Raw genomic sequence first — 26,882 nt, 5'->3', positions numbered from 1 at the left:
GGGTGGATGGATGGTTCATTAATATGTGAGTGTGGGGTGGCAAGGTGTCCAGAGTGACACCCAGGGGTAGACAGTTTATTACCAAAAATAAGTGAGTTTGGGGACACTGAGAGATAAGCCAATTATTTGGGTAAGTGACTTGTTCGACTTGGGACATGATCATTGTGAGTTATCACTTATGTGGTGAATGTGCAGGTAGATAAATGGGTCTGGGGTTCAGAATTAGGTCTCTGCTGATTCTTTGGACATGTTTGGCTCATTAGTGGTATTTGAAACCAGGGAAATGGATGGGGTTGTCCCAGAAGGAGGGTGCAGATTGGGAAAGAGGTGTCAGAGCATGGCTGACTTCTGGAAGCATCAGTCATTGTGGGGTGGTAAAAAGAGAAGCCTGGAACTTACTCAGGAAGTTTAGACAGGCAAGAGCAGGACAGTGTAGGGTAGTGGATCCCAAGGACAAATGGTCTCTTAAAATGACATTGGAGTCCACAATGTCACGTGCTACTGCAGAGCATGTCAGAAAAATCATGAAAAGTCCCCAGTGGATTAGTAAGAGACATGGCTTGTGAGGTTAGCAAGAGAAGCATCCACAGAATGGGGATGGGATTGGGTGGGCACCCTGGAAACAGAGGCATTGGGATATATGTGAACTTTTCACAATGGATCCCTGGCAGGAGGAGGAGAGGAGGGGCGTGGAGGGTGAGGACTATTAGGAACGCTGGCTGAGAGATTAGTTTGTAGATGGTAGAGATTTGTGCATATTTGAAACTTGAGGGATGATTCCAGTAGGGAAGTTATGGAAAGCACAACAAATATTGAGGGCATAATGTCATTAAAATGGAAGAATAAGATAAAAATCAGAGTGGTTTCAGCCAAAAAATCAATTTCTTTGGATATAACAACAGAAAAGGTGTGATAAATGTATTCCTTATGAGAAATATATGTAGATCTGATGACTAGAGAGTGAAATAGTTCTTGTCTGGTGGTTAACAATTTATCTGTGAAATATGGAGGAGGTCGGAATGTAGAGATTTATGGAACTCAAGAAATGGAAAAAATGAGCAGAGCATTCAGGAAGCATTAGAGAAATGCATATAGGTCCATTGGTTGCTGTTGATTCTCTGATCCACAGGCTCCTGGTGCATTCTCTGTTCAGGGCAAGTGTCAACATGACATGGCAGATATTTGAAATCATCTGAAGTGTGCAGGGTGGATATGATGGCAATAAAGTATCTGGGAGTATGGTCAGTGGATGATTGAAATGATGGACTGTGAATCTGAGATTACTAGAAAAGATTAGGAGAAGAAAAGAAAGAAGTTTGCTAAGATATTCCTACTGGAATAATCTAGTTTATTGAAGAACGGTTATTTCGAGTGGATTTCTTTGTGTAAAAACTGGAAATGTGGAAATTTGTGGTGGGAATATGGTGTTTGTGAATTACTGACTGGGGAGCAGGAGAACTTTGGGTGAAGATAGGATCGGTGTGTGGAAGTGAATGACTAAGGATGAAGTAGTGAATAATGTCATTAGAGATGAGGCAGTGAAAGGAGCTCTGGAGTGCTTGGAACTCTGTGTCCCAATAACAGTGGGCTGTGGGGCACCAGCATGTGTGTACTTGACCATGACAGAGAGAGGCGGAGAGGAACGTCCTGAAGCAAGATGGCGGAGGGAAGTTGGTCTGGATTTGACACTGGATAATGACCTTGAGCTTTCTGTCCTTGTCTCACATCAGCTTGATGATGTCACTGAATCCTGTTCTCCATGTGTGGTCCCTGTACCAGCAGCTCAACATCACCTCTTAGAAATGAAAATTCTCTATTCCTTCCCCAGACCTACTTGGGTTGAGTTCCAGCAATCTGAGTTTTAAAAACCCTCCAATGATTGTGATGTACAGTGTGATTTGAGACACATGTGTCCAGGGAGAGAAGGAGGGTGGAATATCCATGTGAACAGAGAACGTTCTCCATGGATGGTAGTCTTCATCCTCCATTTTGTTGAAATTTCACATTTTATTTTGTTTTGAAAGAGAAAGCTCCAACAATATTCCCCGACTTTATAGTGGAAACAGTAAGATCATGAAACTAAACCCATTCAGAAAACTGAAGATCTATGCACCCTGAAGCCTAAGCAGCTGCATATTCCAGAGGCCAGTTGCTGGAATAACTTCCCATCCTGGTGGTGAGGTCAGGTGCAGTCAGTGGGAGCAGACCCTGGAGAAGCCGCAGCAAGTCTGTGGATACAGTAGACTGCAGGGACTCCAGGCCTGCAGCAGTAAAGGAGAACTCTTAAGTTCATTCGAGTCGCAAATACCTTCGAAATAGTCACACAGGCTGGTCCATGTGAATCCGTGGACCATGCAGGGGCCGATGGATCTGCACACCAGCCCTGAGCCCACCCTGGCTCACTGTCCATATTGGGCAGAGATGAGTCCAGGAATGGGTCTGGGTCGCTCACAGACCCTCTGCAGGCAACAGGTATCATCTAGAGATATCAGGAGACAGACACAGAAAGTGAAGAAAAGCATGGGAGAGACTGACTGTGGTCTCGAGGACAGACGAGATTGCCGGGGAGGCAGAGAGAGCAAGGAGCCAAGAAAGGCATCCTGAAAGCACAGTGAGGAAAGCAACATCAGTGCTGAAGAAAAGGAGAGTGGTGCCGTTGAGAAATTCCCCATGAGACAGGCTTGACTCTCACAGCATCTCTTTGTAACGTCCATCATGATCTTGACCTTTCATGGTAAACCTCAATTTTTCTTTACCATGAGTTTTCTCCTTTTTATATTAAAATTGATAGGATAATTGAAGCTGAGGAATTAGTGTTTTGAACTTACACTTGGTTTTTCTAGAACTTACACTCAATGAAGTGATGATACCTACTAGAATGAGATTTGTCTTTGAATGTATATTAAAGCCGATTCCATAAATTTTTATTATGATTTTACATCTAATTTTTTTTTTTTGCAGAGAAAGATTCACCCTGAGCTAACATTTGTTGCCAATCTTCCTCTACTTTTTGTGTGGGTCACCATCACGACATGGCTGCTAATGAGTATTGTAGGTCCATGCCTAGTAACTGAACCTGGGCCACCAAAGCAGAACATGCCAAACTTACCCATTCAGCCAGGGGCCAGCACGATGATTTTGCATCTAATTATAACATAAAATCCATCAGTCTTTCTCTTCATGGTCACATGGTAATTCAGACATATGTGATTTCTATATCATGAATTAAGTATCTCTTATCTGTTACGTGGCAAACTTGTGTAGCTTTGATTTTGGAATCTCCAGAATGAGCATACCCCCTGTGGACATTATTTTCCACTTAGAGAACCTTGGCAGCAGGCTCATTGCCTTCCTTCCCACACTAGATCCAGAGTCGTGGAAATGTGTTTGCCTTGCACACAGCACAGAGCACATAGGAATTACTCAACAAACATGTGATAAGTGAATAATTGGTGGCATCATCAGGTCATTCACAGAAGCCAGACTGAGAGAGAGCTTCCTTAGGTCAGGAAGGAGACGCATTCCTTTATGTTTGTGATGTTTTAATTTGTAACAGCGTAATGTGGACACCAAGTATACTGTTTTTATCAAATTTGTGTTCTGAAGGTTTTCAAAAATCTCTAAAACTCAGAGTACAGAAAAATAAATCTCTGTGAACCTGTTACTTGCTTCGAACATTGTCAACTCTTATACCATCTGACTTTGTTTATCCTCACACCAAGACCCCAAGAATTAACCAGAGGAGATGGTTGAGAGCACATCATTTCAGCTGTAAATATTTCAGTTTCTCTTACAGATGAGGAATTTTTGGAACACAAACACAATAACGTTATCACATACAAAAATAAAAATATCATTCTTATAATCAACTATCTAGTCAATATCCAAAGTCTCCCAGTTTTGTCAAGGTTATTTCTTGGTTTTACATTTTATTTGAGTCAGGATCTTAATGAAACCCTTCTTTTGCAATTGGTTGATCTGTTTCTGAAGTCACTTTTAATCTCCTAGTAGTTCATGCATCTTGGGATTTGGGTGGGATATGAGTGTGTGTGTTTGTGTTGTATACACGGATGTGTGAATTCTTTCTTTCCTGGATAGCAGTGCCCTGAAAGGAAGGACCTGGATTGTGGGAACCAGGATTTCTACTCTGCTTCTGGCTGAACTGAAAAGGCCTCCCTGGGTGACACTTGCAGCCTTCAGAAAGGAGGGAGAAGAAGTACTAAGGAATTCAAGACAATGGCCCTTGTCTTACAGGGTGTTTCCAGGGCATGATGTTCAAAATGCCGGGTGGTAACCCTTTAGCTCCAGGTCGTCGGGTGGGTTCTCGGCATGAGCTCTGAGCAGTGTCTGTTAACCACCCACTTGGGAAGCATTTCAGAATTTTAATTGGTAAGGTTGTGTCTAAGATTGGTGGCATTCCCCTGCTGGACCAACTTCTATACCTGCCCCTCTCCTGCCTCATCTTTCAAAACTCCCAACAGGAAAGTTTCACAGCCCTGTAACACAAATCCACATAACCACAGCACAGACTGGGGAAAAGAACACAGCCGTCCCAGGGGCTATGTGCTCTATGCCCTCAGGCCCAGCAGCCCCTTTGGGACAAGTCAGTAACAACACGAGTGAGTGTGTAAACTAGTGATTGTCTGAGACCAGGGACCTCAGAACCACATGCGCCCAGATGTCACCCAGGGCAGCAAGGGATAGTGTGGGTCATTCAGTGGACAGGATTAAGGTCTACTGTACTGGCAAACCAGAGCTTACCCCTGATCTATCAGGCCCAGCCGGGGAGGAATGGCCATGATGTTTCTGACAGAGAGGCTGGGGGCCATCTAGGGAATTTCTGCCCAAAAAGACTCATACAAGGAAGTGCAGGGATGTTGGAAATCCTAGTTCACTGGGAGCAGTTAGGTTTATGGAACAAAGTCCTGTTGTAGATTTAAAAGGTGCATCATGAATCTTTCCCTCTGGATATGAAACAAGTGGGAAAAGGACTTCCAAGAGCATGGGCCAGGATCCCAGGAGGATTCCAATCTAGGCGAAGGGTGAATAGGGAGCCCTAGAGACGGCCTGATGGGGATGTCCTGTGGGGCCTTAGTCCATCTGCACATGGTCTTCCTCTGTCCTTGTCCGTTACACATGCAAACTTTTATCTTTTTACATTTTTTTTCTCATTTAGTGTTGATGCAAATCCAGAGACTGGTAAGAAAATGGCAAGTTCCAATATCTGATCAAAGAAACCTCAACAAGAGAAGCAAAAAACATTCCTTCTTCCTGGAAAGCTGTAGAAAGACAGCCACTGTCCTGGGGAAGGACATGGTCCTGGTAGGTGCTATTTGAAAGACACCCACATTTCAGTGGTTATTGCTCTGCTTGGGAAAGTCCCTCCAACCTCTAAATCCAGGGAGATCTGAGGGGCTGTCTCTGCTCCTGGCCCAGGTGACCCACACAGAAATGCACCTGTCCTCTGAGGAAGGGAGACTTGAGGGTTTCATTCAGTAGCCAGGGAGGAGGTTGGCCCTCATCCCTTCTGCCACATACAATAAGCTGTGACCAAACACAAGTTCTTAATTCAAGGAGGAAAGTGAGATTCTGTGTCTCATTTACATGAGCATAAGAAGTGAAAGAACCACACCACAACACCCAGGCTGTGACAGAAACAGGATATAATGTAAGAGTCAAATCTACCATTTACTAGTAAAGAAATAATATCACTCCTCCCCAATGGGTTAACAGTCGCTGGGGTGCAGATTTCAGGGAGTTGGAGGGGGTGGTGCCCTCCCTCTGGGGCTTTAGGGGAAACCAGGGAAAGTCTTAGGATGTCCTCGTTCACTCAGGGTGGGAAGAGCTGACCCAGTACACCCCGAGGGCGCCAGTGTCCCTGCTGGTCAGGAGGAGCTGCACTTGAGGTCTCCAGAGTGTGACGGCTCATCGCCAAATGCATGGCGGCTGAAGAGAAGAAACAGACTATTTTGGGGTACCTCCCCGAGATTCATGGCACACCTCCCTGCCCCCCTGCACTCTGATCCAAACCCTGTGCCGTGTGCTGAGGCCATCAACAGCATCCCGTTTGTCCCTGATGCAGGAGGCATCATTTAGCATCACCCATTTCAGAGGATGCAACTGAATCCCAGAGAGGAGAGGGGAGCGGCCCGTCCCAGGCCTGGTCAGCAGTGGAGCTGGGATCCAGGCCCATGCTTAGCCTGAAGCTGTACTGAGCCCCTGGATTCAGTCGCTGCTGGTCCCAACACTCACTCGGCCCTAAGCTGGATGATGTCCGGTTCCTCTTTCTCTTGAAGAGCCGCATTTTACTCGCCTTCTGGTGTGCAGGCTCCAGCTGGCAGGAGACCCAGTAGCTACAGGACAGAGTGGACCTGTGAGCTACCAGGAGCCACACCTCAGGTGCCCCTCCCAGAGCCTGCCAGCAGCTGAGTCCCAGTGCCCCATGGGTCACCACGCTACGAGTTCTGAGGCTGATTAGCGAGCCAGGCCACAGGCTCTGGAGCTGGCCATCAGAGAGAGTCTACCCTGCCCTCACCCACCTCCTGTCCCCCCCACCTCTCATGGACACTGATGGGCTCCATGGCCTGGAACCAGGCCCCAAATCGTTCTTCTCGCTCCAGGTCATACGCATTTGCAGCCTGCTGGAGCAGCTGGATCCTACTGATGACTTTGAATTTCTGGGAGGAAGGACAGGATTCAGACAGGGCTTGGGTGGGGAACCCTGCCAGGGACTTGTGGGGAGTGAGGATCTGGTCTGGGGTCTGTGCTCACTCGGGAACCCTCTTTCCTTCCCACTCCATTCAGGACTTGCCTGTTCTCACAGTTGGCTTGAATTAGTTCCTCATCCAGGAAGATGTCCTTGATGCCAGCCCCCCCTACACTCACCAACGTGATGGGATTCCCAGCTTTGTGGATCTGACCCAAGGGATGAGGCCAGAGAATGTCTTGCTAGGGGAGCTCTGTGATATCCACTTCCCCACCCTCCCCACCCCTGCTCACCTCACATCCTTTCTGGAAGTTGGCCTGATTTCCCTGGAAGGGAGACAGCCAATGTCCATCAGAAACAGCCCCCTAAGCCCATAACTAACCCCCATCCCACCCCTTCTCAGGCTGCAGGAACGTCAGGGCCCAGGAGAGGGCAGACCTTCCACAAAGAGAACTTGACACTGGGCCAGGCTCTGGGCTCCAGAGCAGGAGGGACAGGGGAGCTGAGGCCAGAGACCTTATGTAGCACACCCTCTCTGATGACAGATGGGGAGACTGGGGCCTCAGGGAGGAAGGGACAGCTGGACCACAGAAGTTCTTCCTCACTTGCAGGGGCTGATGGCACTCCCCCAGGGGCAGGACCTGAGGGGGAGGCTGAGTGCAGCTCAGACACAGCCTCCTGCAGCTCTGCAGACAGGCAGCTCTGAGCTTCACCAGCCCAGGGAGCCTGGTGGGGGGCTTACGTGGGCCGTCTATTCATGCATTGCTAAGATGGGCCTGACTCTCCAGCTCCCAGGGGTGGCCATGGGGCTCTCATGAGAGAAGGTTTGCCAGGTACTGAGAGCTCAGGGCCCAGTGCAGGGCTATCGCCTCCCAAACCTCAGGATACTTCTCCCTGGCCCCACCTCCAGGCTCACTCACTTCCAGATCATCCTCCATCCCAATGTCCAGCAGCTTCAGGTGATAGAGGAACGTGCCCAGGAAGGGGACGACACCCTGTGAAATCAGGGTGGGAGTGGTGAGATGAGTCCCACATCTCAGGTGTCCCCATTGACCCTCCCCCAAATCCCTTCACCCCAGCCTCCTGCCCACCACAGACTCCCACAGAGAGCAGCCTAGGACCCTCAGCGGCCTCCCCTCAGTTGCCCCCTCCAGGACCACCCAAATTCCCCAGTCACCTCCTAGGGGCGGCTTTTGTCAAATCCCAGAGTATGTGCTCCCTGCCCCTCCCCTCTCTATTTCATCCTGGGCCCAGCCCTCCCAGGCCTCCTCCTGGTCACTTCCAGGGCAGGCATAGCAGGCTCTGGGGCTCCAGGAGCTGGGCTGGAGGAGGAGGGACCCCTCTCTTAGGGAGGCCTCAAGCCGTGAGGAGAGAGACCTCCTCCTCTGACACCCTCCCCCTCAGGCCCCCTCACCTGCTGCTGCTGTCTCTCCTGGGCTCCCTGGGGATCCATCTCTATGGTGGCCCACACAGAGGTCACGTCCTGCAGGGTCAAGGACAGGCTCAGGGAGGCCATGCTCCCTTCCCCGTGTCTCCCAGGCCCCTGATCCTGGACCTCGGACATCTGGTGTCTATGGCTGCTCCCATTCCAGAGTGCTCTGATTCTAGATCACTCGCATTTCCAACACTCCCTCCTCTGCTCCCTCAGGCCTGCCCAGGCCCCTAAGCCTCTCTCCTTATCAGGAAAGTGTGAGGAGGACTCCCAGGCCTCTCAGGGTCCCCTGAGGACTCAGTGTCATCTGACTGTCACCAGTACTCTCCCCTCCCCCCTCAAGGAGGAGGAGCGCAAATCTCCTGCACATTCCTCTCCCCCTTGTACCTCATCACCCTTGTGAGGCCTGCACCACAGATCATCTCCCTCCATTTCCCAGATGAGGAGACCGAGGCCCACAGAGGGGCAGTGACTTGCTCAGGGGCCCACAGAGGAGACCGTCCCCACCTCCCAGCCAAAGGGCCTGGCCCATGGCCTTCACTCCTCCTCCAGACACACCTCTGACCAAGGTCCTGTTCTCCTGACTCTCGGGGTGTGTTGAGGCCCTCAGTCAGCCTGAGCCATGGATCGGGTGGCACAAGGTGTCTCGGAGTCTTATCCAAGTGGATTCTGTGTTTTCCAGCCCCCTGAGATTCTCTGACACCAGGCTGGACCTGAGGCCATGCCAAAGGCCTCAGCTCCCTAGAATCCCCTCAGGATGAACCCTGCACAGAACTCCTCCAAGGGGGAAGGGGACCCCTTTGTGCCACATCTGAGTGACAGTGGAGGGGGTGACCATGGCGCTGTGTAATGGTGACATTTGCATCCTTTTTCACTTGGAAACTTCTAATGTCCTGTCAGGAAGGTCCATTAAGGATCTGTAGGTTCCCCGATAATTCTCATTGCCATCTGGGGTGTATCTTTGTCAACAAGCCACCGGGCGAGACTCACTGGTTTGTCAGCAGTGACCACTATAGGGCTAGATCACACAGTCCCAGAGAGCACACAGTTCTGTCCCAGATCCACCATTTGGCCCAAGGCTGGGCAGCCCCTGTGTCCACAAGACCTGTGTGACCTCACAGTGCCCATCCCTGGGGCAGGCAGAGTGCCCTCCCCTGCGACGTGCAGTGAAGACAGAAGGAGCAGCAGGGGCCTGGCTTCCTGAGGACAGGCTGGGTTGCTTTAGGAAGAAAGGAACCCCCACCCACTCCATCCACCCACCAGCCTGGAGGAAGAGGGCCAGCTGATGGGTCCGCATGGAAGCCAGAGACCTGCTCATTCTGCCAGCTCCTCACCTCCTGGAACAGTCCAGGCGACACCTCTGTATCCCGTGACCAAGGCGTCCTGCCCCAAACAGTCCCCACCAGCCCCTGCAGCTCATACCCCCTGCTTCCTGTCAAGCTGGACAAGACAGACCGTTATTTCTCATGGAACCTTAAATGAAAAACTTCCCAAAGCACATCCTGCCTGGTCTCTCCCCCCCTCACCTCCCCTCCTTCCAGATCTCCAGCCTCCACTCACCTCCTTGAGCAGCTTCCTGCTCTCCCGCTGGCTAGTTTTCATCAACTTTTTAAGTTTTGTCCAGTTCTTCCTGAGAAGGGAAAAAAGGAAAGAAACACTATGGAGTGGTTTGAGGGTAAATTCCTTTTGTTTGAAAACCCAGAAGATCCAGACAGCCTGGATGAGCGTTTTCACTGTGTCCTCTGAGCCCTGAGGTGTCTGGGACTGGGGAGGGGGCTCTCCTATTGTCACCTGGGGCCTCCATTCTCTTATCTTCTCAGCAGATGTGTTTTAAACAGTCTTAATTTCATGTGGACAGAGAGTTCTGTTGTTGAAAATACTTGAAAACCTTCAATTTGGCTCAAGCCAGGATCTGTCACTTAGGGAAACTGATTCCTGAAGCAGAACCACTGGCCTAAATTTTCAGAAAGACTCCAAGCCTTCCAACCATGTCAGACTCTATCGCCAGGGTTTGCTGTCTCCCAGGAGGTCCCAACTGACAGAAGGGCAATGCCAGCCCTGTGCGGGGTCTGGTCCACCCAGGTGGTACAAGCATGGAGAGAGGCCTACCCACCTGGACACCCATCTCCATGTCTCTTTTAAATGCTGAATGGAGGGGCCCTGCAGAGCCCAGAGGATCACATGGAGTGAGAAAAAGTTCCTCAGGCCTTGGCATTCCTGGGGAAGGGAAGAGAATGAGCTGTGAGAGGGAGCTGGAGCCCTGCTTCCTCTGGCTTCTGTCGCCTCATTGACGTCTCTTGTCCTGGAGGAAACAGCGGCTCAGGGAACCCAGGAAAGGCACAGCTGGAACCTGATGAGGAATACTTCCAGGAGGAGGATTTTAGCTCAAGCCAAGGAAGGAGCCCAGGAAGGGGTGAGCTTCCCACCACTGGGACCAGGAGTCAGGTCATCGAGGCACTGGCAGGAGGGGCCTAAGGATTGTGCAAGTGCTCAGAACACAGACTTCAAACACGAGAGCTGAGAAAGGAGAAGGGGCAGTTCCCCCGACTCCAGAGAGGGGCTCTCAGGGCCTCCCACATCTTACCTTGGTTACCTGGATTCAGAGCTCCACCACCCTGGCCCTGTCCTGGACCATCATGCTCGGGTCCCCAATGCAGGTGGTGACGACACATTCGACCATTCTGTTAAAGTGGGTCGTGTTGGCATGGATGGTGGGTGCCAGGTGTTCATTGCCCCTGTTGTCACACTGGGACCAGATGGAGTCCAGGAAGTCGTGGGGCATCACTTTCTTGAAGAGCTCCTGGGGAGGACAGGGCATGTCACCCAGCCCTGGCACAGCCCAGCTCAGCGTCCGCAGCCCCCAGTCCCAGGCTGAGTCAGAGGTGAGAGCCTGAGCTCAGGAAGCTGATAATGCGGCCTGAGGCTTGTGTGAGTCCCTGGGTGTTGCCTGTGTCCCCTGAGGACACCCAGCACAGGATGACCCAGGACATGATACTGTGGCGCAGGGAAGTGGCATTTGCTCGCTGCACAGTCTCACTTCCTCCAAGCACCAGAACTCGGCTCCTGCTTGACCGTCTCTAGGGGCATCTCCCACCCATTCTGACCATCCTAGGGTCTGTTGCCTCTTTCAGTGGCACATTTCCACAAGGCAGCAACAACCACGGGCTTTGTTTTTCTGCCTTGTAGTCATGTACACATGAGGTGCTTAATTAGTGCTGAGGCTGTTGAGGCCTCCTGGGCAAATGAGTGAACTACCCAGGACAAGACAGCACTTCAGTGTGCTCCGCTCCACCAAAGCGCAGACTCTGCCCAACATCCTCTCTGCTCCACCTCGTCCATCTGCACAGCCAGTCTGCATGGCAGCTGCTCTCAGTGTCCATCTCTACTGTCCACATGAGGACAGCAAAAGCTTGGGAATTAAGAAGTCTGCTCAGGTCACATGAGGGTAAGCAGGGAAGCTGGACCGAGATCATGGGATTCTGGATCAGGAAATGGCAGGTGTGGGGCAGCTCAAGGCACAGCAAAGGCCGACCCCACCGGCCCTGAGAGCCCCGCTGCTCACCACATCCATCAGTGTCCACTGCTCTGCCACAAGCCGGGGAGGGAACTCCAAGAAGTCAGGCTTCTCCTCCCTCAGCAGGTTCTTGCTGGTCACATCCCAGGGGCAGGCGGGCTCTGGGGCTGGATCTGGCTCTGCTGTTATCTCTCCAGGTGGAGTGAGGATTCTCCCTGGAGCCAATGGTCCAGCTGGCTCCAGCTCAGGAGCTGGCACTGGGGCTGGAGCTGATGTTGGTGGTGGCTCTGGCCCTGGAGGGACTGATGGAGGTGATACTGGCTCCAGCTCTAGCACAGGTGGTGAAACTAGTGCTGGTGCTGGATCTAGCCGTGGAGCTGGCCCTTGCTCTGGCTCTGGAGCTGGAGGGAGCTCTGGAGATGGTACTGCAGCAGGAGAAAGAAACAGTGTCACTCAAGTAGCTGACTTCCACGGTCCCTGTCAAAGTCAGGAAAGACCCCACTGCCTTTAAGGGAAACTAGACTTTGAAGATCCTTCAAATCATCTTCCCAGACTGCAGTCTTCTCACCTTCCAGATCTGCCTCAATGTGCCTTGGATACTCCAGCTGGAGCTGGAGAAAGTAGGCGTGGCTCCCCAGCTCCGAGCCAGGCAAGCTGAGATGCAGAGATGTCAACTTCATCCTGAAGCAGGGAAAGTGCAGGGGTTCCCAGAAATCCTGCCCTGGGTCCAGGCAGGTTCCCACCAGAGAAGAGATGGCACTGGGGGAGGCAATTTGGCAACAGAGTCAGAGGCCTGTCCTTTCCCTGCACACTTCTCATGCAAGGCACCAATGCCTGCCCGTTCCCATCCTGGGGATGAGCCCCTGCTCATCCAGCAAGTTGAACACAGAGCCTGTCGTGACTCTCTTCCTGCTGACTCTCTTCTCCTGAAGGGCCGGGACACAGCCCAGCCCAACCCTCCATGTACTTGTGCAACTGGATTGAGCAAAGGCCGGTTTTTGAGCGGGTTGCTCACAGACCTCCTGTCTTGGGCCTGGAGGTGGTGGTCAGAAGAGGTGGATATGGAGAAGAGACAGATTAACATGGGTCTGTGATGGAATGTGTCTCTTGGAGACAACTCAGCCTAGCCACCCCTCTGCTTCCCAGGGGTCCTGGCACCCATCCATAGCTCTTTGACTCCTGTCTTCCTGGAGTGGAAGCCACCAGACCTCAGCCTTCCCTTGGGAATCAAAAGATGTGTGAGACGCAAGGTTCTGACAGGCCCGCCCCAGCCACAGCCCCCATCTCTCCCTCCACACCTTGTTCTGTAGGGACAGGAAGCCCTTATTCTGGACCCAAAGACCACTCAATTTTTTAGATGGTCCTGTGCTCTGCCCTCCTGGCTGGAAAAAGGGAAGATGGCTCCAGCTATAAAGGAGGCTATCAGGGCATCACTTGGGATGTACCATGGAAGACAGGACCTGCGAAAGATGTCTAATGTCACTGTCTGACTCTCAGACGACAATTGAGGCACAGCGATTGTGTCTCCTTCATTCACTGACTTTACTAAGTGTCTCCAAAAGTCCTGCATGTAGTAGGTGCTTAATCTACACACTTGAATGGATGAGGATCAACCAGACCATCCCAGACACTTGAGTGGGCCTAGGGCCTCTCTGCTGCCCCAGAGATCCTTAATTGGCTAGCCCAAGGAAAAGGATCAGGACCAGCTGCATGGAATCTCAACTCCTTGACAGGGTGCTTTCCATGTGTTTTTCCACACTCAGAAAGGCCACATCCTAGAGATCAGTGAGGCAGACTACTTTTCACGGCGAAGAGAAAAATAAACACCATGGACTACCACAGCACGTCCACAGCCCTCTCTGCAGATCCAGGCACCAGGTAAGCACCTGTCATTGCTGATCCCATTAGTCCCTACAAGATCACCATGAAATTTATCCCCCTCCCCTACTTTTCAGAAGAGCAAACTGAGGCTCAGAGAGATGTGGGGATTTGCCCAAGGTACACAGCTGGCAGTGGGCAGAGTCACCACTGTGCTGAGGAGGGTGTGGCTACTCAGCTAGTAAACAGCTGGTCCAGGACCCGTTGGGATGTGTCTAAGGCCGAGTAGTTGACCATGAAGGTGGTGAAGCTGGACGTGTTCCTACTCAGGAAAGCCGGTGACATGGACTCTGTCAGCTTCTCCATCATGCCTGCCTGGAGGGCACGCATCCTGCAGGCCTCATTTAAATTCACAGTGAACTCATCCTCACACTGGGGGAGAGGAGGAGGGACATACAGTAAGTGATATCACAGTGAACCACCAGGAGGACTGAGGTGACTTTCTACCCTCCTGTGTAGCTGGTGTGGAAGATTGGAGGTCCAGATTCTTTTGAGAGTTGGACTGTGGGGTACTCTAGTGAAAAAATTCTGGTGGCGGGGAGTCCAGGGGGTTGTCAGATTTGAGTCTTCATTCTAGTACTGCCTTGGTCATCTCAGAGTCCTGTGTGTGAAGACACCTCTGCACCCACACTCACCTCAGGGAAGCCCTGGTCATTAATGGACTGGTGCACTTGTGTTCCTTCCAGGGAGAGGGTGAACTGGAACCATCCACCAGCTCCTCGACCATCTCTTGGGTGCAGCTCTGCAGTGACAGTGCCCAGCAGTCAGGCCAGGAGGGATCAGGGGCCTGCCTGGACTTTGCCACAGGGGGAAACACACCCACAGATCAGGCACAGAGGGGAATCTGCATAGACTCCACCAGGGAAGGAATGCCAGGATACTTTGAGGGCCCAGGATTCACATGCAGATACAGGAGGTTGGTCCCCAGCACTCACCGTCATCTCCTGCAGCCAAGATCTTGAGTATGAACATGACACACTGCCCGACTCCCACCATCTAGCTTCCTGCTCCTGCCCAGGCTGGGTCCTCCTCATCCCCAGCTTCCTTAACTCCATCTCCCACACACACACACATAATGAGTGTCAAGTGGTGTGGGGCTGTCCTTTTGGGATCACAGTTCTGGCCTGACCTAGAGTGGCCTGCCCTGGCCCACACTGTTACCTGATGGTTCCTCCTGCCAAAAGGCCACGGACATTCGAGGTGAGGGCTGAGCCAATGCCTAAAACGACTTAACATGCTCTCATTCTGGGCTTTCCGGGGGCCAGAGGCTCGGAAAGTCACGGGACAACATGAGAACATCCTGCTGTGTCGAGTGTCTCCACTCAAATGAACTGGACATGAGGCTGTGATTACAGTGTGGGTGCCTGGTAACCAGAGTTCTAAGTTCTGTTGGGGGCTGTCACCAAGGAAGTGAGGTCACTTGTTCAAGGTTCTAATACTTGGCCCCTTTATTCAATCAGACACACCCAAAGCCCCCTCTAGGCTGTTGGCTGCTCTCCCTCTTTGCTCGTGTCATCTCCATCACTGTGCACAAATACCCATCACCACCCTCCCCACTGCTCCTTGGGAGTGGATCCAGGGGCCCAGCTTTGAGGAGACAGAGCTGAAGTCAGACCTCTTTTTTCCTACCAGTTCTGTGTCCTGGAAAAGCTGCTGTGCCTCTCAAGATCTCCCCAGTCTCCCAAGCTGCACAATGAGGATTGGGCTAAAAACAGCTTCCTAGGGACCTTGTCAGGGTACATGTGATAATACGTACAACACCTGTGGGCTGGTGTCACATGTGTCTAATGTACACACTTAGAGATGGAGGAAGTACAAGAAGGAGTAGGACATCACATAGACTACCAGTCAGATCTTCTCTGGGTTCCAGATGTGTGATCTTGGGAAACTGACTGCCCCTCTGGGCCTCATTTTCAGGTCTGCATCCTTAAGGAGTTGAAATTAGAGGAAATTCAGACATTGTGATCCACTGGCATTAACCCTTCCACGGCCCCCTGTTTTACTCAGAATCAGTCCCAAGTGCCTCACATTGGCCTATGTGGTGGGCAGCCTCCACAATGGCCCCAATGTTCCCTGCCTCCTGAAGTGCACATCCTTGTGTCACCACTAAGTGGTCAGTATCTGGCTTCTGAACAACAGAACACAGCCAAGGTGATGGGATGTCACTTCCAAGTTTTAATTACAAAATGTCTTTCACTTCCTGCTTTCTGGCTTACTTGGGTTCCCTACTTACCTCCCTCCTTCTGTTTCCATCTCTCTCTCTCTCTTGCTCGCTCGCTCTCTCTCTCTATCAAATCACCAGAACTGGGAATGCAAGTGCTGATGTTTTCAGTTGCACTATGTAGAGGCTCCATAGGAGAGAACTGAGGGAGTGTCCAGACAACAGACAGACAGGAGCTCAGACTCTCAGTCCGAATGGATCCTGCCAAAACCCATGTGCGTGATCTTGGGTGGGAATCCTCCCCCATTTGAGCCCTGTTCAGACCACAAACCTGCTTCACAGAGACTTTGAGACAGAGGCACCCAGTTAAGCCATGCCAGATGCTTGGCTCACAGAAATTATGAGATGTTATATATTTGTACTGTATAGGTGATAGGTTTTGGAGTAATTTTGTCACAGAGGAACAGAAAGTAACAGTCTACCATGTCCCAGGATCCAGCCTGATCACCCTCTTATCTCCCCTCAATCTCTTTTGTCAGGTTTCCTCCAGCCACACTGGCCACATTTCTGATCTTCCCTAGTCAAACTCGCTTCTTCATGTGAGTCTCTGCACAAGGGAGCCTTCTCCTTGACACACTAACTCTTCCCAGACATACGCAGGGGTGCTTACACTTGTCATTCTGGTCACAGCAAAGGTCTGAAATGCCTCAGAGAGGCCTTTCAGATCCTCCTAGCACAGTCACTACCATCACAAATCTTACATCCAGAAGAGCATTACATGATTTCCTCCTCCTTCCTCCCACTGAGGTCAAATAAGTGCACGGGGAAGGGCTGTCTGCTTTGGCTGATGCAGAGGCAACTCCTTCTGGTTATACCAGGAACACGACTGTCTCTTCCAGGCCGAATTTTTCCCACCACGAGTCTATTGTTTAAGGAAACCGTCATTCCCTCTCTTTCATGGGTCTGGTTTCCCCAAGAACACAGTGAACCATCCCCTCTCCCTGTGCTGCATCACCATAAACACGCAGCCAGAAAATAAGCACCAGGTTAAAACACCACCAGACCCTGAATTCAGTCACTGCTGAGACACTCCCATCAATGTTGTCATTCAATCGTGACTCCTGAGGACAACTTTCCCCTGAGATCCAGTCACAGCCTGTCCTCAGCTTCTTACAGTAACACTGGGATTTCCTCAGAGTCCTCCCAACCCGCTCAAGAAACACTCTGAAATGTTCTCTGTATTAATTTTCAGGGACTGGGGACATTGGTAGATGTAATTTGAGTGTGTATGTGCAGTAGTTTCTACGCAGGTATTTTATTTTTCAGACACAGATAAAATAGTGTGGCTACTCAATGCACCAAGAAAATTAATAACTTATCAAATTTTTTCATGATGTGCAGTCTTTAGAGAGTAGATGTCGTGGTTAAGAGCACAGAGTATGGAGCTAACTCCTCACGTCCAAATTCCAGCTCAATCCCTTACTAGATATTTGTATTGACTGAGTTATTTACTTGATTGGTGCCTCAGTTTCTTCATCACTCAGTTGGCAAAAATGATCAGCATACCTACTTTGTAGGTTTATGGAGAGTATTAAAGGAGTTAATATTTGAAAAATGCTTGGAACGCCTAGTGTATTGCCAGTGCTGTACCTATATATTAGAAATAAAATTTAGAAATTCTTCTGACACTGCCTGTGAGCCCCAGAGTGTGAGACTGTTGCCTGGATGTATGTAGAATGCACTCCACGACATACGATGAATAAATGAGTGAACAACATTGGCGAATGCATTACCAATGTCACCTATGTCACCCTACAGGCATTCCCAAGCCAAACCACAGGCAGACATTCCTGCTCTGTCCTGCATCACATTCCCTGGAGGAATCACTGGGGCTTCTTGGACCCTGGTAACCGTGCCCACTAAAGGTTCTTTTCTGTCAGCAAACCCCAGTCTTTGTCCAATTGCTGCAGCTCACAGAGTCTGCGCTCTGATCCTTGTCTTCACTCGAGGGAGAAGTGCCATCCCCAGAGCTGGACACACGCAGAGCCTGAGCCTTGGAGAAAATGATTCCCTGGCCCTGGGGCAGGTAGAAGAGTACAGGGACAGAGTGGGATTTGGGGAAAATCCTCCAGGTGTTGTCAGAAGAGATTGAGGCAGGGGATGTGTCAGCAAGGACTAGTCTGGTTGGTGGGCCTTGGTGGTTAAATAGTAGAGGGGCTGGGAAGTTTCCTATGTTCTAGCATAATACAACCAATATGACGATCATGAAATCAGAATCAGCCTAATTAAGGCCAAATCAAAACAATGTCAGCTGTTCCCTGACTCTCTAATCCAGTAGTGACTTATAATAAGGGTATTCGTGTTCTATCATCTCCTTTTCATTGATTGGCTAAAGTAATTATTCTTTACATAGCCTGTCTATTTTTACATAGTAAAGAAAAAGTGAGTTTTAAAACAATCCTCCTTGGAAAAGTCTCCCTAACATATTGAATTAATAACAGAAGCCAGGACAGGAAATTCACCACATATCTTGAGCTTTAGTCTCTGGTTTTAGATCTTCCTAACTGGTAAATTACCTTGACTTCTGCCTTCTTTCTTGAGATTAGTCCAATTAGGACTAAGTAGGAGTGCAACCTCTTGCCATGTGAAAAGTGGTGGGACTCTAAGAAGAGGTTTGTTTCATTCTGTCAGTTTGTGTGTGTGTGTGTGTGTGTGTGTGTGTGTATGACAGTTTTTGTTGCATCTTGCAGTGTGGGCCATTTTAGACGCCTTTCCTAGGGAAAAAATTTCCCTAACCACTTTCTCTGGAATTTATTTTCACCGATGGCTTCATCGGCACTGTCCTATAGTAACATTAAGCACTCTATATTATAGAATTTAATTTTTTTCTTAGTAGCCACATTTTAAAAAATGAAAGCAAACAAGTGAAACTAATTTTAATAGTATATTTTAACCCACTATAACCAAGATATCATCAATGTGGGTGCAGTCTATACAAAACTTAATAATGAGAGAGTTTACATTGTTTTCCTGGGTTTCATAAGCCCAGTGTGTACTTCCCACTTACAGCACAATCTCCATTTGTAAGTTGAGTTTTTCCAGACATACATTCTCTTTACTGAGATTTAATGTTCACAGTTGTCAAATAAGAGTCACTAGGAGTGGGGTGGATGATAATTTCACTACTGACTTAAGCTCGAATGGAGCTATGAACACCAACTGGTCAATGGGCTTATCAAATGAATAGTCATATAGTACAGAAGAATGGTATGATTTGGGATTTAGAAAAAGACTGGGAACAGTGTGTCCTGACAGGGAGCACCAGGGATTTTGTTGTTGAGAGAGACAAGGACAAAATGAGAATAAAGTCATACTCATAAGTGTCTAACAACATGGGGGAGAAGAAATGACCTGCCGTAGTCCTGAGTTTTGACCTAGAGCTTTCTGTTCTTGACCCAAATCTCTTTGATGACGTCCCAGGACACAGGTCAGATTAATCCCCACAGGGAGAGAGGGAGGGTAGAAGTACAAGGCATCTGACATAATTGTCCTGGGAAGTCAGGCTTCATTTATCACTCTGATCCACATTCCCAATTTATAGGGTAAGAGGAAAAGAAGTATGATGGTCAAATCATCACAGAAGAAGCGACATGATTGTGGACACCAATCCAACCCAAAGCCTGGTTTGAGCATCTCCATCCCTTTGAGGATGTCCAGTTACATATTCAAGAGGCCAGTTACTAGAATCACATCCCATCCTGGCAATGAGGTCAGATGCCATCAATGGGAGGAAACCTTGGAGCAGCCCCAACAACTCTGCTGGCAGAAGAGATTGCAAGGTCTCCAGGCCTGCAGAGTGCAGGGGAACCGTTAAGTCCTTTGGACCTTGCCAAAGCCCTGCTGAATCTTGCACCTAGTTGCACAGGTGCATCCCTGCCAGGTGTGCTCACAGGTGGTCCGAACCCCAGTCCCATGCCCACCCCTGCCTGGTCTTCAGATTCAGCAGAGACGATCCCAGGAATTGGTCTGTACATCCCACAGCTCCTTTGCAAACAACTTCTGGTGACTCAGGAAGATATCAGGAAACAGGAAGAGAAAGTGAAGACGGCAAGAGAGAGACTGGCGGTAGCACTGATGCAGACAGACTGGCTAACGAGGCAGGGAGAGTGAGGGGCCAAGAAGGACGTCCCGACAAACACGATGATAGAGACAAGACGGGGCAGATGACATGGAGCTCACACTAAATCAATGCCTCTGCAGGAGTCATTAGGTTTTCTTGGTTTGAGCTCTTAAAACTTTAATATATACCAATACTTTTCTTTTCATTGATTCCTTTGCATGACAGAGAAGATACGGACAGTGATCCTTCTGAGGTGGGAGATTGAGTTTCAGGTGAGGAGAGAAAGGAGATCTTTCCTTCCTTTACTTTCCTGAGTGTTATGTATTTGTATTTTAAGATCAACAGAGAGTTATCACAGTCAGGGGATTCTTTAGAGTTTTGCCCTCACAGTCACAAAGAAAACATACCTCATCCAAATGGATTGTCCTTTTTGTGTAATGTTGCAATAGATTCCAACATAACATTTCACTAAAGAGCTGTTATATCTGTCTTCTCAAAAAAGACACCTACTTCTGGGTCTCTATTTTTCTGGTATTTGTTGTATGTTGAATCACTAGTTGCATACAAGGAAATACTGGTTTTTCATTTTTTTAGATTTATATACGTTGGAAATTTGATTCATGAAAATTGATATGCCATTGCGGTATCATGCTGTCAGGAGAAGGACTGTTTTCAGCATCACAAGTCTCAAAATAAGCCAGTGTGTTGGGATTTGTCTATTTGTCTGATCGAGTATGTTGCACTCTTCAAATCCTCTTTATCATTACTTACTTTTGTCCCACAGATTTATCAGTTTCTGAGAGCAATGTGTTAAACAATAATAGAGTATCTTAGTATTTATATCTTCCCTAAAAAATGAGTTATTTTTTACCTAAATCTTCTCTCCTGTATTCTTCCATGTGGTAATTATCTGAAATTTTAATTCAAATGTGTTTTTAATGTCTTGTTTTAAAACTAATACTAAATTAGACAGACGGTTTTTTCCTTTCCTAGTGACTTCTGTTATGTTTTCCTGGGTTCACATTTCTTCTTCCTGATGTACATTCTTTACCAGTTCTTTAGCTGCAGGACTGTGGGAGGTCAACATTGAGTCTGTTTGTAAGTCAGAAAACGTCTTTCTTTCTTTGAAACATAGTGTGAATATGTGGTTAATTTAGCTTTGTAGTAATTCTTTTCCTTCTGTGTCAACTTATTTAATATTTCTGAGCCTCCACATCTTTACCTCAAAATGGGAATAAAACCCTAAATATTGTGACTGTAACTGAGATAATACACGCAGAGCTTGCCAGTCATGTTGCTTAGGAGAAATTACATAGTCAATAATGATAACGATTATTAAGCATTATAATGATATTTTAATAATGTAATATATAATAATATATTAATGCATAATAATTATACATTAATTTATAATTATAATGTACAATGTATAATGTATGCAATGAATAATAATATATTAATATTATTAATCATTATAATCTTCAGAGTGTGCATTCTCAGAGAAGCACTGCTTAAGATTGAGAATGTGAAGCTCACACACAAAAAGTCTGAAAGAGTGCCATGACTGTGACTTTAATTCTCAGCCCTTGGATATCTTCAGCTGTGGTCGTCGGCACAGTGTGTACAGATAATGTAATCTGTTCCCACAGACCCACGGCAGAACAGCGCAGCCTGCCTCATGCCTGGGATGCTCTGGGCTGCTTGTTGGGGAGCCTCTGCTGTGAGGCTAGTTGGACTCTGTACAGAGAAAGATGAAAAAAGACTCTTTCTTTTCCCTCAGATTTCTCCCGCCCAGTATTATTCACTTTTACATCCAGAGCAGATACTCTCTTCCCAGAGCCTTGGTGTTTCTCTGGGATTCAAGCTTCCCAGACATCTAGTCATTTCAGCTCCCAAGGCCCAAGGTGACTGCAGAGTCATGTCTCACCCACTTCTCTCATCTTGGCCTGTTTCCGATCATGTATGACCCATGAGTGGGGAAAGGAGCCATCGAGGGAGATTGATCTGGAAGTCCTGGTGAATCTGAGCTTCAGAGAATGAAACAGAAAAGGGGAACCTGAGACTGCCAGAGCTTCAGTTGGGGAGGAATATGGAGGAACCGAGAGGGGTGTGATGGCTGCACAGAGTGAAGGGGAGGGAGGTTCCAAAGTTTCCTAAGAAGAGAAACCTTGCACTGAAGTGGGGATACGATTTTACATGATGGCAATGTCTGTGTTGGTTTCACCAATTCTGGTGTCCCTGAGGGATGAACTAGTGTGACACCACAGGACAGAATTTGCAGTCACTTTCAGGACTTAAGGAAGGTGAAACCTTTCAGCTTAGTCCCCTGTGAGCCAGTCAGGGGCCAAGTCTAGAAAGGCTCGGATTCTGTGTCCGTCCGATATGGTTTCGTTCTGTTACAGCCAAGCTCCTCTGGACCCCAGCTGGGAAAAAGGGACCTCAGATCTAGTCATTGCAGCTTCCGTAGCTTGCCATGAGGCAGGTAATAGCCCAGGCGTCGTCACTGGAGATCATAGTCACCCTCCTTCTTCCGCCGGCAGACAGTGACTTGTGAGGTGAGGAGAGCGCATCAGAATGGTCCAGTCAGCTCCCCAGTATGGGAGACTCCAGGGGAAGGTGATACCAAAGCCACAGAGACCCGATGCATCCTGTGTCCCCCTCTTCCTTTTGTCCACTTAATTTTCACCCTCGGTCCTTCATTTCCTTTCCTTTTCCCTCTTTCCTCTCTCTCTCCCTCTCTTTCCCCTACATGTTCTAGGTTAATTGAGGTATTAACGACATATAGTAAACTGCATATTTTTAAAGTGAACAATTTGATACATTTTGATTATAACTTATTGAACCATCACCTCAATCAAGAAAAGGAATGCCCATCCTCCCCAAATTTCCTCATGGTCATTTTAATTTCTCTTTCCCTGCCGTTTGCAAACACATTCTCATTCCCAGGCAACCAGTGATCCGGTATATGTCCCTATATATTTTCCTGTATTTTCCAAGGATTTTTATAAATGGGATCATACACTATGTACTCATTTTTTACTGGCTTCTTTCACTCAGCATAATTATTTTGAGATTTATGCTTGTCATTGCATGTGCTATGAATTCATTCCTATCCCCAACGCTTCCCTGGCAGCACTGTGCACACACCTGAGTGCTTCCCAGGTTGGAGTGAGACCAAATAGTACTGCTCCATCCCCAAAAGTAGGAATGCATCTTGGTGCAACTCTGGGAGGGGTTGGTGGGAGCCCTGGAACCTCAAATGAATGTTTTCCTTGATGATTGGAAAGCCCACCATGCCACTGCAGTCCCAATGATTGGCCAATGCTGAGAACCCATGAAGAAGTCCCACCCACCAAACACAGAGGCTGGCATGAGCATAAGAAAAGGCAGCAGCAGATATATGCACACAAGCAAATGCTTTGCCAGATGGCACAAATACCCAGAGTAGTGCTGCGGTGTTACAACTGAGTACGTGCCTCCTTGTGGTGGCAGCTCTGAGCCTAGTGTGAATGCTTTCCCAGCGGATGGGAACACCCATTGTATACACGCAATTTCCAGCATATGGAGTGGGATCAGAAACACAGCTCATGCTTTCCCCACAGCGGTAGCAGGTGACATCTGCGACCTGATACTACCACAAATACGCAGGCAAAAGATTAGTTCATCAAACACCATAAGAAACTACAGTAACAATTCAGAGCAGAAGGAAATGACAAATCTTCAGAAAGGAACCTTGAAGTCACAGAAATTTACAATCTAAATGACAGAGAATTCAAAATAACTGTCATTAAAGAAACTCACCAAGTTACAAGAATGTTCAGACAGTTCGATGAACTCAGGAATAAAATTAATGAGGAAAAGGAATACTTCATCAAAGAGACTGAAACTAATTAAATAAAAAGACAAGTAGAAATTCTGGATATGAAGAACATAATTAATGAGATAAAAAAGAATCTAGAATCCTTAAAAAACAGAGCTGATATTATGGATGAAAGAATTAGTGATTTAGAGGATAGAAATATAGAAATGTTTCCAGTGGATGAGGAGAGAGGACTCAGATTTTTAAAAAATGAAGAAATTCTTGGAGAAATATATGAGTCAATTATAAAAGCAACCTAAGAATTATACGTATCCCAGAGGGAGAAAAGAAGGAGAAAGGAGCAGAGAGCTTGCTCAAAGAAATAATAGATGAGAACTTCCTAAACCTGGGGAAGAACTGGACTTACAAATACATGAAGCCAACAGACCGCCTAATTACATCAATGCTAAAAGACCTTCTCCAAAGCATATAATAGTAAAATTGGCAAAAGCCAATGACAAAGAAAAAATATTAAGGGAAGCAAGACAGAAGAAAATGACCTACAAAGGAACCCCTATCAGGCTTTCAGCATATTTCTTGGCAGAAACTTTACAGGCAAGGAAAGAATGGAATGATATATTAAAAATACTGAAAGACAAAAACTTTCAACCAAGAATACTCTATCCAGTGAAATGATCCTTATGATACAATGGAGAAATGAAAGTTTTCCCAGATAAACAAAGGCTGAGGGAGTTCATCGCCACTAGATCTCTCATACAAACAATGATCAAGAACACCCTCATACCTGAAACAAAAAGAAGGCAAATGTCTACAAAGCTTTGAGCAAAGAGATAAATAGAAAGACAAAATCAGAAAGCTACAGCTCTGTTTCACAACAGGGTAGCAAATACTTAATTATAACTTAAAAGAGGAAGGGAAGGAAAGCATCAAAAGTAACTATAAACACTTCAGCTTAGTCACAAACGCACAACACAAAATTGAATAACTTGTGACAACAATAACTCAGAAGGAGAAGAGGAAAGGGATGGAACCTGCTTAGGCTAATGGAGATAAGAGGCTCTCAGAAGATGGACTATGTCATCTATGAGATCTTCATACAAACCTCACAGTAACCAGCAAACAAAGAATCAGAGCAGAGCCATAGATCATAAAAAAAGAGAACACCTCCACAGAAAACCCCCAAAATGAAATGGTAGTCAGAAACACAAAGGAAGAGAAACAATGGAAATATAGATTAGGTGGGATTAAGCCCTCATGTATCTATAATCACTCTAAATGTAAATTGATTGAATTCTCCAATCAACAGACACAGAGTGCTGGGGTGGATTAGAAAACAAGACCCAACAATACGCTGCCTCCAGGAAACACATCTCAGCACTAAAAACAAACAGGCTCAGGATGAATGGATTGGACACAATACTGCAAGCAAATGGCAAATAAAAGAAAGTAGGTGTTTCCATACTTATATCAGACAAAGCAGACTTCAAGATAAAAAAGACTATGAGAGACAAAGAGGGGCAGTATATAATGATAATGGGGACTTTCCACCAAGAGGACATAACACTTATAAAGATATATGCAGCTAACACAGCAGCACAAAAGAATATATAGCAACTATCAATAGACCTAAAGGGATAAATTAACAGCAACACAATAATAGCAGGGGACCTGAACACCCCACTTACATCATGGATAGATCATGCATAGAAAGGCAACCAGTAAATAGTGTAATTAAATGAAACATATGATCAGATGAACTTAATTGATATATATAGAGCATACCCTCCCAAAAAAGCGGAATACACATTCTTCTTAAGTGCACATGGAACCTTCTAAAAGATATACCATATGTTGTGAAACAAGGCAAGCCTGAATAAATTTAAGATTGAAATCATATCAAGCTTCTTTTCTCACCACAATGATATGACACTAGAAATCAACTACAAGACAAAAGATGGGGAAGTTACAAATATGTGGAAACTAAAGAACACAAGACTGAAGAACCATTGGATCAATGAACCAATCAAAGGAGAAATCAAAAAATACCTGAAGACAAATGAAAATGAAAAGACAACAAAACATCTCTTATGGGATGCAGCAAAAGCAGTTCTAAGAAGGAAATTCATAGCAATACAAGTGCACCTCAACAAACAAGAAAAATACCAAATAAGTAACCTTAAACCACACCTAAAAGAACCAGAAAATGAAGAACAAATGAAACCCAAAGTCAACAGAATGAGGGAAATAATAAAAATTAGAGCAGAAATAAATGAAATAGCTAAAAAAACAGTAGAAAGGATCAATGAAACAAAGAGCTGGTTCTTTGTGAAGATTGAAACAAAACTGACAGACTCTTAGCCAGACTCACTAAGAAAAAAAGAGAGAAGGCTCAAAGACATAAAATTAGAAATGAAAGAGGAGAAATTACAACAGATACCACAGAAATCCAAAGGACAATAAAAGAATATATTGAACAACTTACATGCCACCAAATTGGATAATCTAAAAGAAATAGATGAATTATTAGATTCATACAACCTCCCAAAACTGATTCAAGAAGAAATAGAGAAAATGAATAGACCAATCACAAGTAAAGAGATCGAAATGGTCATCAAAACCTTCCCAAAAAACAAAAGTCCAGGACCAGATGTCTTCTCTGGAGAATTCTACCAAATACTCAAACAAGATTTAATACCTATGCTTCTCAAACTATTCCAAACAGTTGAAGAAGATGGAACACTTCCTAATTCATTCTATGAGGCCAACATCACCCTGAGACCAAAAGCAGGCAAGGATAGCACAAAGAAGGAATATTACAGGCCGATATCGCTGATGAACACAGATGCAAAAATCCTCAACTAAATATCAACAAATGGAACACAGCAATATATTAAAAGGATCATATACCATGATCAAGTGGAATTTATGCCAGGGATGCAGAGATGGTTCAACATCTGCAAATCAATCAATGTGATACACCACATTAATAAAATGAGGAATAAAAATCACATGATCCTCTCCACAGATGCAGAGAAAGGATTTGACAAGATCCAAAATCCATTTATGATAAAAACTCTCAATAAAATAGATATAGAAGGAAAGTACCCCAACACAATAAAGGCCATATATCAGAAACCCACAGCCAACATCATACTTAATGGTGAAAAACTTAAAGCCATTCCTCTAAGAACAGGAAGAAGACAAATGTGCCCACTCTCGCCACTCCCATTCAACATAGTACTGGAGGTTTT

General features: G+C 47.0%; 1 long non-coding RNA gene across 1 annotated transcript; it reads right to left on the bottom strand.

The window, feature by feature from the left end:
- Positions 1-7,167: 7,167 nt before the first annotated feature.
- Positions 7,168-10,375, bottom strand: LOC131402852 (uncharacterized). The gene is made up of 3 exons (XR_009219013.1): positions 10,252-10,375; positions 9,665-9,768; positions 7,168-7,701 (listed from the first exon to the last, which is right to left on the bottom strand). It is a non-coding gene; the product is annotated as an uncharacterized LOC131402852 (long non-coding RNA).
- Positions 10,376-26,882: the final 16,507 nt, after the last annotated feature.

The sequence above is a fragment of the Diceros bicornis genome, unplaced genomic scaffold (genome assembly GCF_020826845.1).
Source record: "Diceros bicornis minor isolate mBicDic1 unplaced genomic scaffold, mDicBic1.mat.cur scaffold_317_ctg1, whole genome shotgun sequence".
In the NCBI taxonomy this organism is placed as follows: Eukaryota; Metazoa; Chordata; class Mammalia; order Perissodactyla; family Rhinocerotidae; genus Diceros; species Diceros bicornis.
The sequence above is the reverse complement of the archived record's forward strand: the minus strand, read 5'-3'. Positions and strand labels throughout refer to the sequence as shown.